Source organism: Triticum dicoccoides, chromosome 6B, assembly GCF_002162155.2.
Source record: "Triticum dicoccoides isolate Atlit2015 ecotype Zavitan chromosome 6B, WEW_v2.0, whole genome shotgun sequence".
NCBI classification, from domain to species: Eukaryota; Viridiplantae; Streptophyta; class Magnoliopsida; order Poales; family Poaceae; genus Triticum; species Triticum dicoccoides.
Window position 1 is genome coordinate 648,294,100 of NC_041391.1, and position 15,759 is coordinate 648,309,858.

The 15,759-nt window shown below is 50.9% G+C and overlaps 1 non-coding gene across 1 annotated transcript; it reads left to right on the forward strand.

The window, feature by feature from the left end:
- Positions 1 to 2,306: 2,306 nt before the first annotated feature.
- On the forward strand, positions 2,307 to 2,387 carry TRNAL-AAG. Its single transcript has one exon. It is a non-coding gene; the product is annotated as a tRNA-Leu (tRNA).
- Positions 2,388 to 15,759: the final 13,372 nt, after the last annotated feature.

Sequence of the window (15,759 nt, forward strand, 5' to 3'; positions counted from 1 at the left end):
CGCTTGTGTCATTTGCTTATTGCGCCATAACCATGGATAATCTTCATCGCTTATCAGGATGCTGGGGTCAGCCTTGACTTTGAAGGGAGGAATTTCATGAAACTTTTCATAATCTTCAGACATGTCTGTCTTGCCCTCCACTCCCACGATGTCCCTTTTTCCTGAAAGAACTATGTGGCGCTTTGGCTCATCGTATGATGTATTCGCTTCCTTATCTTTTCTTTTTCTCGGTCTGGTAGACATGTACTTCACATAGATAACCTGTGCCACATCATTGGCTAGGACGAACGGTTCGTCAGTGTACCCAAGATTTTTCAGTTCCACTGTATTCATTCCGTACTGTGGGTCTACCTATACCTAGCCTCCTGACAGATTGACCCATTTGCACTTAAGCAAAGGGACCTTAAAATCATGTCCCTAGTCAAGTTCCCATATGTCCACTATGTAACCATAATATGTGTCCTTTCCCCTCTCGGTTGTTGCATCAAAGCGGACACCGCTGTTTTGGTTGGTGCTCTTTTGATCTTGGTTAATCATGTAAAATGTATTCCCATTTATCTCGTATCCTTTTCAAATCGTAACAGTCGAAGATGGTCCCCTGGACAACAAGTACAGCTCATCACAAATAGTGTTGTCACCTCTGAGACGTGTTTCCAACAAACTGCTGAAAGTCCTGATGTGTTCACATGTAATCCAGTCGTCGCACTGCTCCGGGTATTTGGAGCGCAGACTGTTCTTGTGTTCATTGACATACGGGGTCACCAAGGTAGAGTTCTGTAGAACTGTGTAGCGTGCTTGAGACCAAGAATATCCGTCCCTGCATATTATTGAGTCCCTTCCAAGCGTGCCTTTTCCAGTCAGTCTCCCCTCATACCGTGATTGAGGGAGACCTATCTTCTTAAGGCCAGGAATGAAGTCAACACAAAACCCGATGACATCCTCTATTTGATGGCCCATGGAGATGCTTCCTTCTGGCCTAGCGCGGTTACGGACATATTTCTTTAGGACTCCCATGAACCTCTCAAAGGGGTACATATTGTGTAGAAATACGGGGCCCGGAATGACAATCTCGTCAACTAGATGAACTAGGACGTGCGTCATGATATTGAAGAAGGATGGTGGGAACACCAGCTCGAAACTGACAAGACATTGCACCACGTCACTCCTTAGCCTTGGTATGATTTATGGATCGATCACCTTCTGAGAGATTGCATTGAGGAATGCACATAGCTTCACAATGGCTAATCAGACGTTTTCCGGTAGAAGCCCCCTCAATGCAACCGGAAGCAGTTGCGTCATAATCACGTGGCAGTCATGAGACTTTAGGTTCTGAAACTTTTTCTCTGACATATTTATTATTCCTTTTATATTCGACGAGAAGCCAGTCGGGACCTTCATACTAAGCAGGCATTCAAAGAAGATTTCCTTCTCTTCTTTGGTAAGAGCATAGCTGGCAGGACCTTCATACTGCTTTGGAGGCATGCCGTCTTTTTCGTGCAAACGTTGCAGGTCCTCCCGTGCCTCAGCTGTATCTTTTGTCTTCCCATACACGCCCAAAAAGCCTAACAGGTTCACGCAAAGGTTCTTCGTCACGTGCATCACGTCGATCCAAGAGCGGACCTCTAGGTATTTCCAGTAGGATAGGTCCCACTAGATTTCTTCTTTCACATGGGTGTGTGTCCCCCAACGTCACTCGGAACAGCTAGTCCGCCGGGACCCTTTCGAACACCTCGTGTGCATAGGAGGTGAGCTAGAGCACCACAAAGCTCTCTCCTCGCCGGCCACGAAAAACAGAGCACTGAGAGTGCTCTGCTCGCGGGCGTATATATAGGCAATTAATTGGTCCCGGTTCGTGGCTTGAACCGGGACTAAAGGGAAGCCTTTGGTCCCGGTTCAGGCCACCAACTGGGACCAATGGTGGTGGGCCAGGACCAAGGCACATTGGTCCCGGTTCGTCCCACCAACCGGGACCAAAAGGTCCAGACGAACCGGGACCAATGGCCCACGTGGCCCGACTGGCCCCCGGGGCTCACGAACCGGGTCCAATGCCACCATTGGTCCCGGTTCTGGATTGAACCGGGACTAATGGGCTGACCCGGCCTGGACCAATACCCCTTTTCTACTAGTGATTTTGCAAAGATGGTTCGGCCGAAAGCATACTTCTTCATGTTGAGATTAGTTCATGTCGGTCATGAGTCAAAAAATTACTCGTGTAATTGGCTATGGTTACGGGATGTGATGATTTTTTTTCTGTGCAACGCACGGGCATTTTTGCTAGTAAACACCAATACATGAAAAACACAAATGATCAGATGGCCGAGTTGGTCTAAGGTGCCAGATTAAGGCTCTGGTCCGAAAGGGCGTGGGTTCAAATCCCACTCTGGTCAGTTGTTTTTGTTACTTGCTCAATCCCTTGTCTCCGACGGGCAATCTTCCATTGCCTACAAAGAAGTTCAACACAGTAAGGACCGTACAAAGGATCATGCACACACGCAGTCTCGAAAGTTAGCAAACTAACTGGCCTTGCCTTCCTCCCCAACCAAGCCCTAGCGTCCGTCCGGGGTGCGCTGCCATTTGAGGTGCGCCCGTGCCGCGCGGAAGCCCTAGTCCACGGGCACGTTCTCAGGGTCGCTGGAACGACGCCGTCGGCAGCGCCCGAGGGATACACTCAGTAGGCGTCGCGTCACCCGGGGTGGATGCCGTTCACGCCAGTTCGGCCGGCGGAGCCACTCCGGCCTCGCCGACACAACCTTTGCCAGGCAGTGGCGCGGTGTCTGCTCGCCACGAGGCCTCGGAGATAAATACTCTGCTCCAACATTCTTCAGGGGTATTTCACGAGCTCAGGCAGGGGCTTGACGCTTGAGTCCCGTAGGCCTCCCTTCTGCTATATCCCCTGTGCTGCATGGACACTAGAGATTTATCATAGTAGACGTCCTAGAACAATGTGAAGCCTTTCTTATTCCCACTCATTGGAACGACAATCAAAATATGGGTGATATAGTAAAGAAGGTACCCGCACAGTCCACAAGTCTGGAGACATTTTTTGGACCGAGGGAGTGGGTTCAGTTTGCCGCGTATGGACGTGCTACACCCCGCACTACAGTTTGGCTGTGCTCGGGGCTGGACTTTGTTGTAAACCTTTCGAAGGCTGATATGCCTCCTTAAATAATGAAATCTCCCTTTACCCCGCAAAAAAAAAAGAGTGGGTTCAGTCAAATTAGCCGAATCTGCTAATGCTCCTGATGTTGTAGATGGTACGGAGCCTACTTGATGAATAAATTGTAATCTTTTTTTTCTTCAGAATCCTAGGTTAGTTCGGTGTCATCTGCTTCATTTATCTTATGTATTCATCATGTAAGTATCTCATCTATGCTGGCATGTTGCCAATGCCGGTTTGTAGCAGTCTCCACGCAAAATGTCATACTAGTCAGAATGATGACGAGCAGCTTGTGTTTTTTCAATCATGGCAGTTAAGATCCTTGTGGCTCATGGTAATCAGGGCAACAGTGCAATTAGTGGGATATTTATGATCAAGGGATGGTTCAAGCTCGACTACCTTGACATCTCATCCTACCACGATGCGCTCCATCAAGGACTGGTGGCTCAACATGTCGGCCGCCAATATGTCGAACCGGAAGGCGATTGCCTCCCTCGCTATGCTAACATGCTGGACCATATAATGTGAGAGAAATGCAGGGGTGTTTCATCACAAGTCGACGCTTCCACCCATCTTGCCTTCAAACATATAGAGCGAGGCCAACCTTTGGGTAACCACGGGCGCAAAGTACTTGGGTCAAATCATGCCGGGAGAGTAGCGGCATTGTATTCTTTCTTTTCGCTTTTCATTGTAAAAGCAACTCTAAACTCCTTAATTAATGGATGAGGCAAATCTTTTGCCCCCGTTTCAAAAAAAAAGCTCACAGTCATTTTTTGTTGCATGAAACGATCACACAATTTCCATTTCAATGACCAGAGACCAAAAGAACTCTAAATATAACATAAGAAAACTGATAAAAGATTGACATGGAGTTTGTACCATGTGTGCAGACTAGTGGTTCTGAAACCAAGATGTGCAGAAGTTCAACAATTGTTAAATCAGGGAAGCAACCAATTAACATCAAAGGTGCGGTTATTTTTTGATGGATAAATCACCCAGTTATATATAAGTAGGCAGATGAGAGGCAAAAGTAGAATGAGCAAACTGATTGCCTTTCATGTTAATATCGTTTCTTTTCTCAACTTCAAATTAACCATATCTATACTAATTTACACAATAACTAACATGCATAGAGAAAAAAAATAGTGAGATTGCCAAGTTGGAAGTCACCGTCTCACTGATCCTGAGCCGTCCACGGCCCACCTCAACACCGTGAGCTACCCTTCTGGTTCACAGTTTTTGCTCGACGCCTGCCAGATCTAGCTGTGTGAAGTTTATCATCATTTGCATTACCTGCAAGGTGCACACACACAATGTCGGAGCTTCATGGGGGCAAAGGGGGCCATTGCCCCCCTACTCTAGATGTTCTCTTATATGTTCTACCTAATTTAATTTTGTAGGACCAACTCAATTTGCAGAATGTATGTTTAACATGTTCATGTACAATCGTTCTGAATGAAATTGCAAATTAACCGACATTTTCTTTATTGCCGCAGGCATTAAGATACCAGCAGTTGCTCCCCTTGCTTTTGTTGTTCTCACCGGAGTCTCTTGAATGTGATGGGAATTACGCAGTACCCAGCAGCTACCAGAAGAGCTTGGAGGAGCTGTCCGCAGGGCTACCCAAGGCGGTGTCCTCCTCCCCAGATCTGTTTGGCCGAAAGGTTCTCTATTCCTGGGGGAGGAGGGTATATGGCCTGGGCAGGGCATGTCTCAATGATGCCTTCCAGGATGCACGGGTCGTATGCCCATCAAGGAAGAGGGTGTACATGTACTACGAACTTTGTACCCTAGCATTCACCGACCAGGACATTCTATCTCACTCGACCTGGAACAAAGCTGCCATTAACGTCAATGGTTCTAAGGTGCCTGCCAGTGCAGCAATGTATACAACAAGATTGTCAATGGATTGTTCATATATTTGGGGAAGATGGTAGCAGATTCCCCTCACAGGTTTGCCACGGGGCAGAAACACTTAATCGGAGATGCTGGCACACAGTGGCGATGCTTGATGGAGATTATTGAGGGGGTGGGGGCGGTAAGTTATGCATGAACTCTGAGAAATCTTTGATATTCAAGCCTAGTAATTAGGGTATACTCAAGAGGTTTCTAGAGGGGGGGGGGCATTGGCCCCTTTGCCTCCCATGAAGCTCCACCACTCCTTGCACATACAGCCTATATGCGCTTGTCGAATGTTTTCCAAACATGTCAGCTTCCAACTGTACTGACTGATTAGAGGATTTGGCGGATGTACCTCTTCTTCTTGGGCATGAGCGCGAGTGGAGATCTGCAGTGATGTGCATCTACAAGTTGGAGTCACTGCCATTTTCAACATTGGCAAGGGTGGGTGAGGGAGTCCTGGATGAAGGGGTCCTCGGGCGTCCGGGCTATGTGATATGGGCCGGACTAATGGGCCGTGAAGATATGAGATTAAAGACCTTTCCCTGTGTCCGGATGGGACTCTCTTTTGCGTGGGTGGTAAGCTTGGCATTCGGATCATGCACCTTCCTTTCTCTGTAAACAAACTCTGTACAACCCTAGATCCTTCCGGTGTCTATATAAACCGGAGGGTTTAGTCCGTAGGGCAATCATAATCATACAGGGTAGACATTTAGGGTTTAGCCATTGCCATCTCGAGGTAGATCAATTCTTGTAACCTCTATACTCATCAAAGTCAATCAAGCAGGAAGTAGGGTATTACCTCCATTAAGAGGGCCTGAACCTGGGTAAATATCGTGTCCCTTACATCATGTTACCTTCGATCCTCAGACGCACAATTCGGGACCCCCTACCCGAGATCTGCCGGTTTTGACACCGACAATGGGTTACCCACCCCCCACAGGAAAAAAGTGAGTTGGTCACAATATATATAACAGACTATTCCTTTTTTGTTATATACTCTCTCCGTCCGGAATTAGTTGACACTCAAACAGATGTATCTAGACGTATTTTAGTGCTAGATACATCCGGTTGAGTGTCAACTAATTCTGGGGAGAGGAAGTATAACTTTTCTTTGACTAATGGGTGAATTATATATGTAGGAAAGAAGCGAGGTCTGGATTGTGGTGAGTAGTGTTGAGGGTGCATTGATAATATTATGGTTCTACTTACCGTACGTGGTGAAGACCGCCGGTATGGCTTCTTCTGCCCCCTCCTTTGTAGGTTTGTGGAATGGCAGGAACATGCATAATGTTTGCGGAATTAAGAGCATCTCTAGCCGCGCCCCCAACACGCCCCCCTCTCCCAGGCGATTTTTTTCATGCCGGTGCCGAAAAAACAGTCCAGTCGCGCCCCAGTAGTCCGTTTTTCGCCGGCTTGGGCCGAAATTAGCGCCGGCAGACCTAGGCCGAACTCGATGCGCTGGGGGGCGCCGGGGTGAGCGATTTTGGCGGCAAAGAGCCGCAGGCCCACCGAGTCAGCGACACGCGCCTCGTCGTCCTCGAAACGCCCCGATTTCCCGCATGGAATCAATGGCAAGGCTGCCGCCGGTCAGCCTTGCCATTGATTCCTCGTCACGGGCGGCACGTCATGGGCGGCGCAGCGACGCCTCCCTCCCGCCACACGTACACACGTCGCGGGCCTATAAAACAAGTGCCTCCCCCACGCCTCTGGCCACACCAGCCCACAGCCGCCTGCCGCCGAGCTCTGCCTCTCTCCCTGTGCGCAGCCGCCCGCCGACGTTTCTTCTCTTCCCTTTCTCCCAAGCCGCCGACAACCACGCGTTGTGGGCGGCATACTTCCAGCACTGCCAGGCGCAGAGGCTGGCGTTCACCAACGGGGCGCCGGTGGTGGGGGTGTCAAGAACAGCGAAGGGCACCGCGTATGGTGGGGCGCCCCCGGCCGCACGCTCCACGACGTGTTGGAGTACCTCGAGGGCGGCAATGACCCGCCGCTGGCATACCCTGCCGCGGTGGCCGCCTCAGTCCCCCGCCGGAGTGCCGGGCAATGGATGCCCGGGAGGTTCGACTCCTCCTCGACCTCCTCCTCTCACTCCCCCTCCCGCTCCTCTTCCCATTCTTCTGGCTCGCCGGCGGTGTTCAGTGTCAAGGCCGAGCCCGCAGCGGAGACGCCGCTTGGCCGGCGCACCCGCAGCGCCGACATCGTCATCAATGAGGGCGGCCAGCGCGCCTCCTCCTCGGCTCCTCCGCGCTACGTCAAACCGAAGATGGAGCCGGGGCTCGCCGCCATGAAAATGGAGCCGAGGCTCGCCGTCGTGAAGATAGAGCTCGGGATCGCAGGCGGGGAGCTCGACGACGCGGCGGGCTTGAAATGGGCGTGCGATGACTGGGCGCGCATGGAGATGGAGCGCCAGTGCCGCGCCTACGAGCAGTTCGAAATTCGGCGCCGGGGCCGCGACGAGGGAGGCATCGTCGGCCTCGACGACAGCGACGACGATGCGCTGCCGCCGCCAACTATCCGCCAAGGCGACGCCGGGCAGGGGTCCAGGAGGGGCGGCCACGTCAAGGAGGAGAAGGCCGCCGCCGATGACGACGAGGATGGCAGCGACGTCGGTAACTTCGCCGCGCTCAGCGACTTCTTTGGCCCTTAAATAGTTTTAGTTGCGACCTTTTTTAAAATAACTTTGCTATGTAATGTCGAACATGTCGAATATATGCCCAGTTTGCCGCACTTTAGCCGAATAATTTGTCCAATTTGCCGAACTTTGCCGAATACCCCCCCTTTTTTTAAACGTAAACGGCGTCTGGGGGGCGGCCCTGTGGTCGGCGGCTGGGAACCCACTCGCCCCCTCGTTGATTTTTAGCGTCGGCTCGCCTCCAGGCGGTGATTTTACACGGCCCCTAGGGGGCCAATGGCTAGAGATGCTCTAAGCCATTGGAGGTTTGCCAGGTGAGGTAGCCAAAGAGGGGGATGCGTGCAATACACATTATTAGTAGAACTAGATGATACCCTCTTGGGGTATGAATGGCCAAGAAGGCCATCGATGGAGGAATGGGGTAGCAGACATTGGCTCCATGTTGGCTGTCGAAGGGGAATGCTACGAGCAGCTGCTGCACATGCAGGAGGATCACCTCGAGGGCCTAGCTAGCCGAGAAGAGGAAGCCCGTGTATAGTGGAGAGTAGTTTGTTTGATGGGGAACTTCCTTTGTATGCCAGCGTATTTTGCTTAGATATTGATGATTCTACGCTAAATTTCTATTCGGTACCAAATGAGTCAATGCTCAATCCAACATCTATCTGTTGGTTGCACTAAGTTAAGTTCAAGTGAATTATCTAATGAAGACATGCTCAGCCTATATATGAGCGCGGAGGAACCTGTCTAGCCAGGGAGTCAGGTAAAAAAAGACAGGGAGAAGCTTGCCAGCCCAAAAGTACAACTGCAATAGACTGTAAAATCTTGGTTTGCTGGAGATGCTATAATCCCAAGCACATAGTTCCAGTCTCAAAGTTTCTCCTCGTTTGTCCTTGACTACGTTGATTGATCATGTACTACATGACGTACGGATTTGATGGGAATGCCTTGCCATAGTCAGGCCAAATGGTGCTTATATTGTCTTAACCTTGGATTTTGCATATGGCATTCCCAGTTCGTCAGTGTCGTGGTATCCAAAACATACAAGCAAAATTATATTGAAGACCTCATGATACATACCCAAATAAGCCACCGAATAGAACGGTTCCTTCCAAGTCCCAACGGCATGAAGACTGTCACCCCAGGTCCGCAGCCCGGTCTTCTCCCTGCGCCTCGGCTCGCGCGGCACCATGGTCGTGTCCTCGGCGCCAGGTAGTGCTTCACGGAACACGACGTGACCTTCGCCGACTGCCCGCGGTTCCCCTCGCTGCAGCTGGTGTGCTACGGCTGCACCACGCTCCCAACGTTGCACTACGGCCTGTACTGGCGCAATCTCCACCGCGTTACCACAACTCCTCTTCACGCACCGTCTGGGCTGCCTGACTGCCGACATCGCCCGTGAGGTGCGCGCAGTGGCTGTTAGGACCGGATTTTCCGGGGTATTAATTTCTCAAAAAATGACCCTTGTGCTCACCAGTCTCAGGATTACTGTTAGCTGATGAGACACCAACTAGATACAGAAGCTCCAAGCAAAATACATAATATGTAGTACAAGACCATTCTGGCCTATGAGTACAACACAAGGTTTCTAGTGGCTGTTGGCGGAAGCGGTTTGTAGTTCATCAGCGTCTATGGGACTCCATTTCTCACAGGAACAGCTGACCTGGATAACTCCTATCTTCGCGAGGCTGCTATCACCAGGCGTAGGTTCCGGGGCTGTCATCGCAACGCTCCTCTTCATGCAAGAAATCTGGCCAAGACAATAGCCAGGGACAAGCCAGTGAGTACTTTTGAATGTACTCGCAAACATTATGAACACATGTATAACAATATGAATGATAATTATGCTCTTAAATATTTCATTATCACAACGTCAGTCAAAAAATAAAACCCATGATGCACGCAAGCAGGCTATTCATAACATGAATATGCAATAATGGAGTAGAAATAGAATGCACCGATCGGGTGTCTGAAGCGACGCCTCGAAAGGATAATAATTTAAAGCATGCCTCAGTCGGGCGTCTGAGCGACGCCACATAAATGGCTTATAAATAATTTAAATATCAAGCATGCCACAGTCGGGCGTCTGAGCGACACTGCATAAAGGGCTTATAAGTAATTTAAACGACAAGCATGTCATAGTCGGGCGTCTGAGCGAAACCACATAAAGGGCTTATAAAAGAATAATCACACTGAATATCCAGAAGGTAGAACCGTCCCAGGGATACTGAATAATTCAAATGATGTAAATGGCTAGTCCACAATAATAATAATCATAATCATTATATGTCACAGGTCATAATCAATGTTCTGGTTTAGCAGTTTTTCCTCGGAAGACCGACACTAAGACCGACACTTGACCCATCCCAGACTGTAGTCCTTAACCATGAACACAGCTATTCGAATAGATATAATCTCTGCAGAGGGTGTACTCTTTACCCACGAGTAACGGATTCCGTTAGTCCATCGGGACTAATTCCTTCTACGGTCTTTTAATTGAAAACACACCTGACCGCACACACCAGCCTGACTTACCGGTGTCTGGAATCACCCACGACACTCGTTAAGCAAAACTCTAAGTGGGGGGGGGGGCTACAACCTCGATTAGCATGGGATCACAAAATTTATAACGCGCGCAAACTAGGGGAGCTACCCCCTCGGCTACAACCGGAAACACCCATGCCCCCGGACCAGGTGGCATGCCTACCGGATGCCGCCGGTATCTTCCACCATGGCCTCTTTGTACGGTGTGTGCTAGAAAGGGGTTGACAACTTACTGAACCGTACCCTACCTATGGCAGGGACAAGTGGTAGTACGAAACAAGTATGGGGGTTACTGGAACAAGACTCGATCTACGGCCGACTCAGGAGGTTTAAGTATTCCCTGCATGATTAGCATAACAAATATGTTTCGACCAACAGACAGAATCACCCCTCGTCATACCTCACTATGCCATCCGGACACAACCGTCTCGACGAAGACTGGAGACAAGCTCGTGTCTACCCAAGACAGAGGCTTACACGGATTCCTTCCGATAGGCATGAAAGGCATACGGGGGTGATTACTATCACAAGCATATCAAGTTCCAACAGCAAGGAACATTCATTATGCACTCATGAGTATGATCATATCATCACATAAAATAACGAATACTTCGTGTTAGGGTGGTGTTATAACCGTATCAAACAACACACAACAATATTATGCCAGAGTTTAGAATGCTTGCCTTCAAGAGAATGCAAGTGGGGTGCATTTTTTTTGAAAGTTGCTTCCTTCTTCAAAATCCTATTTTAAGAAAATTCAAATCAACACATAGTTTCAAAACTGCAAAAACAAGTTGTTTGGAAAATTTTCAAATAAATATGAAAATAAACTAGACAAAATTTGAGAAACAACAGAAAAAGAATCAAATCATTTGGACTTATATTTAAAAAGTTATAGCCAGACAAAGTTTAGTCAAAATTCTGTTTTTAGTAAATAAATAAAAGGAACAGAAAAAGAAAAATGGTTCGGGGGAAAGCGTACTCTGGGCTTTACGCTTTCACCTATGCAATCATGGACCGGCTCGAGGTCATTGACAGTGGGTCCCTTGGGCCCACTGGTCAGGTTTGACCAGTCGTCCGCCTCCTTTCTCCTCTGTCCGAGCGAAGGCGGGGCTTTGGCGATCACCGTCGACCAACAACGGCTCCCCGCAGGGTTCTGAGGGCGGGGATGGATCCGCTGGTCCAGGGAGGACCTCCCGGTGGTCGAACGACTGGTGGGGACGACGAGAGTCGCCGGCGGCGAGCTCTGCGGAGGACGGTGGCTTCGGGAGGATTGGGGCTTCGAGCTACGGTGGCTCCCCGTCGAAGCTGAGGGGTTGGGCGGCTCCGCACGGTCGAGTGGAAGAGTGTGGTGGCACTGGATGGACGGGGGGGAGGGGGCTCTGCTTAAGACGAATGGGGCCGGAGGGTGGCGGTGGCCAAACTGGCCGGAGACGAGGAAGAAGGCCTTCCCCCTGTCGATTGCTGGTGGTGGGGGCTCTAGAGGGATGGCCTGAGGTGGCCTGGGGGTTTGGAGGAGCTCGGTGGTCCTTTTATAGGTGGTCGAGGTCGGTTCCGCGGCGGCTGGGGATAAGCTCGACGGCGAACCGCCGTTCTATTGGTGCAGGGCGACGTGGCGGCGACGGGCGCTAGCAGACATGCTCGCGGATGAGCTCGAGCTGTTCCAGAGGGCAGCTGGTGCACACGTATGGCTTGGGCGGCGCCGTCCATGGCCGGGGTTGTTGCGGCCGTCAGCTAGCCGCCATGGCCGACCTGAGGGTGGCGCTGTGGGGTGCCAGGAGGTGGTCGGGGCAGCTCTGCGATGAGGGAGTAGTCGGGGCGCGCTGGCTGTGCGAGGGGAGGGCCAGAACAGGCACGGGGAGGCGGCAGCGAGACGCGGCGGCTCGGTGCGCACACGTGCAAAACGTGCGCTCTGGCCGCGCCCAGAGCACGCACGCCAGGCGTTCGGCAAAATGCCAAGGCATGCTAGGAGGCTTGGGTGGGGCTGGGGATTAACAGGTCTAGGTTATAGTCATCTAGGGGCTTAGTGGACATGCTGGTTGGGTCAGGGGATCAAGTTCACAATGCAAACTAAAAATCATGCCAAATCTGGCTATGCACACAAAGTGCTCGACAGAATGCCCTGGGCATCTAGGCATCTCTTGGGGTGGCCAAAAACTCCAGATCCTAGTCTCTTTAGGTACAAGTGATGATTGCAACGTTGGCTGGGCGAAACCAAAAACTTGTTAGTGCAAGTTTTTGAGAAAACCAAATCTGGACAGAAACTGAAGGTTATTATTGCATGGGCCAAACTTGCATCAATGGGTCCAATCTCCTGGACTTAATGGTTTTGCAGGGTGGTTTATAAGCAGGAGAAAGATCATGGGTAGTAGAGTAAAATAAAATAGAGTTGCAGTAGAAAACACCCAACTGGGCCAGAGAGCAAAACAGGATGATTTGCTCAAATTTTTCAAAGAACTCTCATGGGATTTTGTATAAAGTTGAATTATATGCATCTACTGACATCTCCAAATTTTTATGTAATTTTTAAAGAAATATTTAAATAGGTTGCAGTGCAAACCACAAACTGATCCAGATTTGAAAACTTGAGGTAGGGCTCAAAATCCCCAAATGATTAGAAGAGGTTTTTGCATAAAAGTGATTTAGGAACCTCACATGTCATTCCCAAATTTTGGTGGAATTTTTAAATGAATATATGAAAGGGTTGTAGTGCAAAAAGAACTCTAAAACTTATGAAAAATCATTTTAAAGAAATAAAGCTAAGGAAAAATAATTGTAGAAACAATTCCACTGATATAAAGAAATGGTCTTGGGAAGATATACAAGTCCAATAATATTTTTGAAAGGTTTTCTATTTGGAGGAAAACTCCACAACTCAGATGAAAAGAGTGGTTCTGAATCAAAAGAAAATCCAGAAAATAAAGATTTAATTTACCAAGGCAAAATTTTAATTAATAAATCATGGTTAAATTTTTTGGGGTGTTACAGTGGCGCTGCCTGTCGTGCGCGGGCACCATCGCCCCTGACGGTGTCGCGTTGGTGGAGCTCAGGTGGAGCCTATGCGAGTGTCCCTTGTTGGTGCAATAAGCCATGCCCCCACGGTTGTGACCAGCGTTGGGCGCGCCAGGTCCGGTTCGTGGCCGCGACAATGTCTGGGCATAGTCTGACCTTTGTATGGGCATGATCTGACTAGGGTATAGGCATAGTCTGGGGTGTGTGCTTGTGGCAGTAGTGTGTGCGTGCGCGTAGTGGTAGTAGTTGGGCTGTTAGCAGCGGCCGACCGCCAACAATTTGCTCGCATGCAGCTAGGCATGTTCGTGTGTGGGTTTCGTGGGCGCTGTGTTGCCGAGGGGCTATATATCATGATGTACTGCTCGTGTGTGTTGTGGGGAGTCGAGTTCGTGGTCGATGAGTAAAGCTGTTCGGGCGGCAGGCGTTCATGCGTCGGGAAAACTCTTTGTGTCCCTGTTCCTTTTCCCTCCTTCTTCCTCCTCGGTTCGGGCTAGAGAGAAAGAGTGCAGATAGAGACAGAGAGATAGAGCGATGACGAGCTAGGATTCAAGGGCTTCTACCCAACATTTGGTATCAGAGCTACAAGTTCAGGGCTGTGGCGCGCGGTGGCGTCTGCGACGCTTGTGGCGGACATGGAGGTCTCGGCAGTGGCGCGCGGGGAGCGCGTGGCTTTGCCGACGCGCGGCGAGTCCACGGCTGTGTGGTGTGATGTCGTGAGCGCGACGAGCACGGAGGTTGCAGAGGACCTGCGTGGTGGCGTAGGGTTGCGACGACTCGACGTGACGACCGTGGAGGCACAGTGGCGCGATCCGGCGGGGCACGAGACTGCGGGCTGTTGTTGCGGCAGTAAGCAGTGGCTTGTGCCGGAGGCGCGCGGCGGCGTCATGGCTTAGGGGGTGATTGTTGGCGCAATAAGCCATGCCCCCACGGTGGTGACCAACGTCGGGCGCGCCAGGTCCGGTCCGTGGCCACGACAATGTCTGGGCATAGTCTGACCTTTGTATGGGCATGGTCTGACTAGGGTATAGGCATAGTTTGGGGTGTCTCTGTGCACAGGCTGTGTGCGTGCGTGACTGTTTGTGTCTGTTTAGCAAGATAGCCGGGGAGGTGACCGTGTCGCCGCACTGGAAATGGTCGCGTTGTTCGCGTTGGAGCGCGACACTGTGCTGGCCGGGAGTGGGGCGTGGCAAATGCAGCGGAGGAGCGATGCGTGGAGACAGAGTCCCGTGGTGGAGTTTGTGGCTCCATGCATGAGGGCGGACGACTCGGCAGGAGAACGCGTACGTGCGCGTAGAGCTCGCTGGAGTTGGTTTCGTGGGCGCTGCGTCGCCGAGGGGCTCGTGTGTATTGTGGGGAGTCGAGGTCGTGCTCGAGGAGTAAAGCCGTTCGGGCGGCAGGCGTTCGTGCGCCGGGAAAACTCGTTGTGTCCCTGTTCCTTTTCCCTCCTTCTTCCTCCTTGGTTTGGGCCAGAGATAAAGAGTGCACACACACACACACAGAGAGAGAGAGATAGAGCGACGACGATCTAGGGTTCAAGGGCGTATATCCAACATCCCTTAGCGCCTTGACGGAGACCGTCGTGCAGACACGACATCGACGACGGCCATGATGACGCCTTGATGGGCCGAGGACACGGACATGTCGCCGGAGGCACATGAGTTCAAGAAGTCGCTGATGAGAGACGACGGCGGATTGGACAACGTCGGTGCTGCTCAACCATCTGGGCGCCCTGGCGAACGCGCAGGTTGGCTACCTCCACTGCAGAGACCCTCCGGATGTACCTGCCCGTCCCGGCGATGATCCCGCATGAGTCCTCTACGCACTGCATGGTGGCGAGCATTCATGTCACGAGCGGCACGACGCTCCTCGTGAACGCGTACATCATCCACAGGGACCCGGCGACGTACGAGCATCAACCGGAGTTCAGGCTGGAGCAGTTCGAGGAGCAGAGGGCGCTTGCCACCCAGATCATAAAGAAGCAACCAAAAAGGACACGTACATACCTGGCACCGCAAAGAAACGCCTCAAGCGGCGCGCCATGGGCGCACCCCATCAACTAGTCCATCATCACGCTTTGGACGACACACCGACTCCCATGAGACCCATTCTATTTTTCGACACATTCACCATCACACTTCACTGACAACTTGTTTTTTTAGAACTTCTTCACTGACAACTTGTTTTTTTTAAGAACTTATTTCTTCAAGGAAATTTAAAAAAAAATCAGGAAAAATTTAATAACTTTTTTTAGACAAACTTTGAAGCTTTTTATTCGGACGTCACACTGTTTACACGGACGAAAGAGAGACAGTGGTCTGTTACCTAGATCCTTGGGCCTACAAGGCCGTCTACAAAGTTCAATTCGAGAAGCCCAAGGCCGCTCGCAACGCCCGCGCACACTGCCTCCTCCCCTTCCGTCGACCCCGCCGCCAAACCTGTGCGCCGACGCCGACGCCCGACTCCTGCTCACCAAATCCCATTCTCATGCCTGCAGCATAGATGACGAGGAAATCGA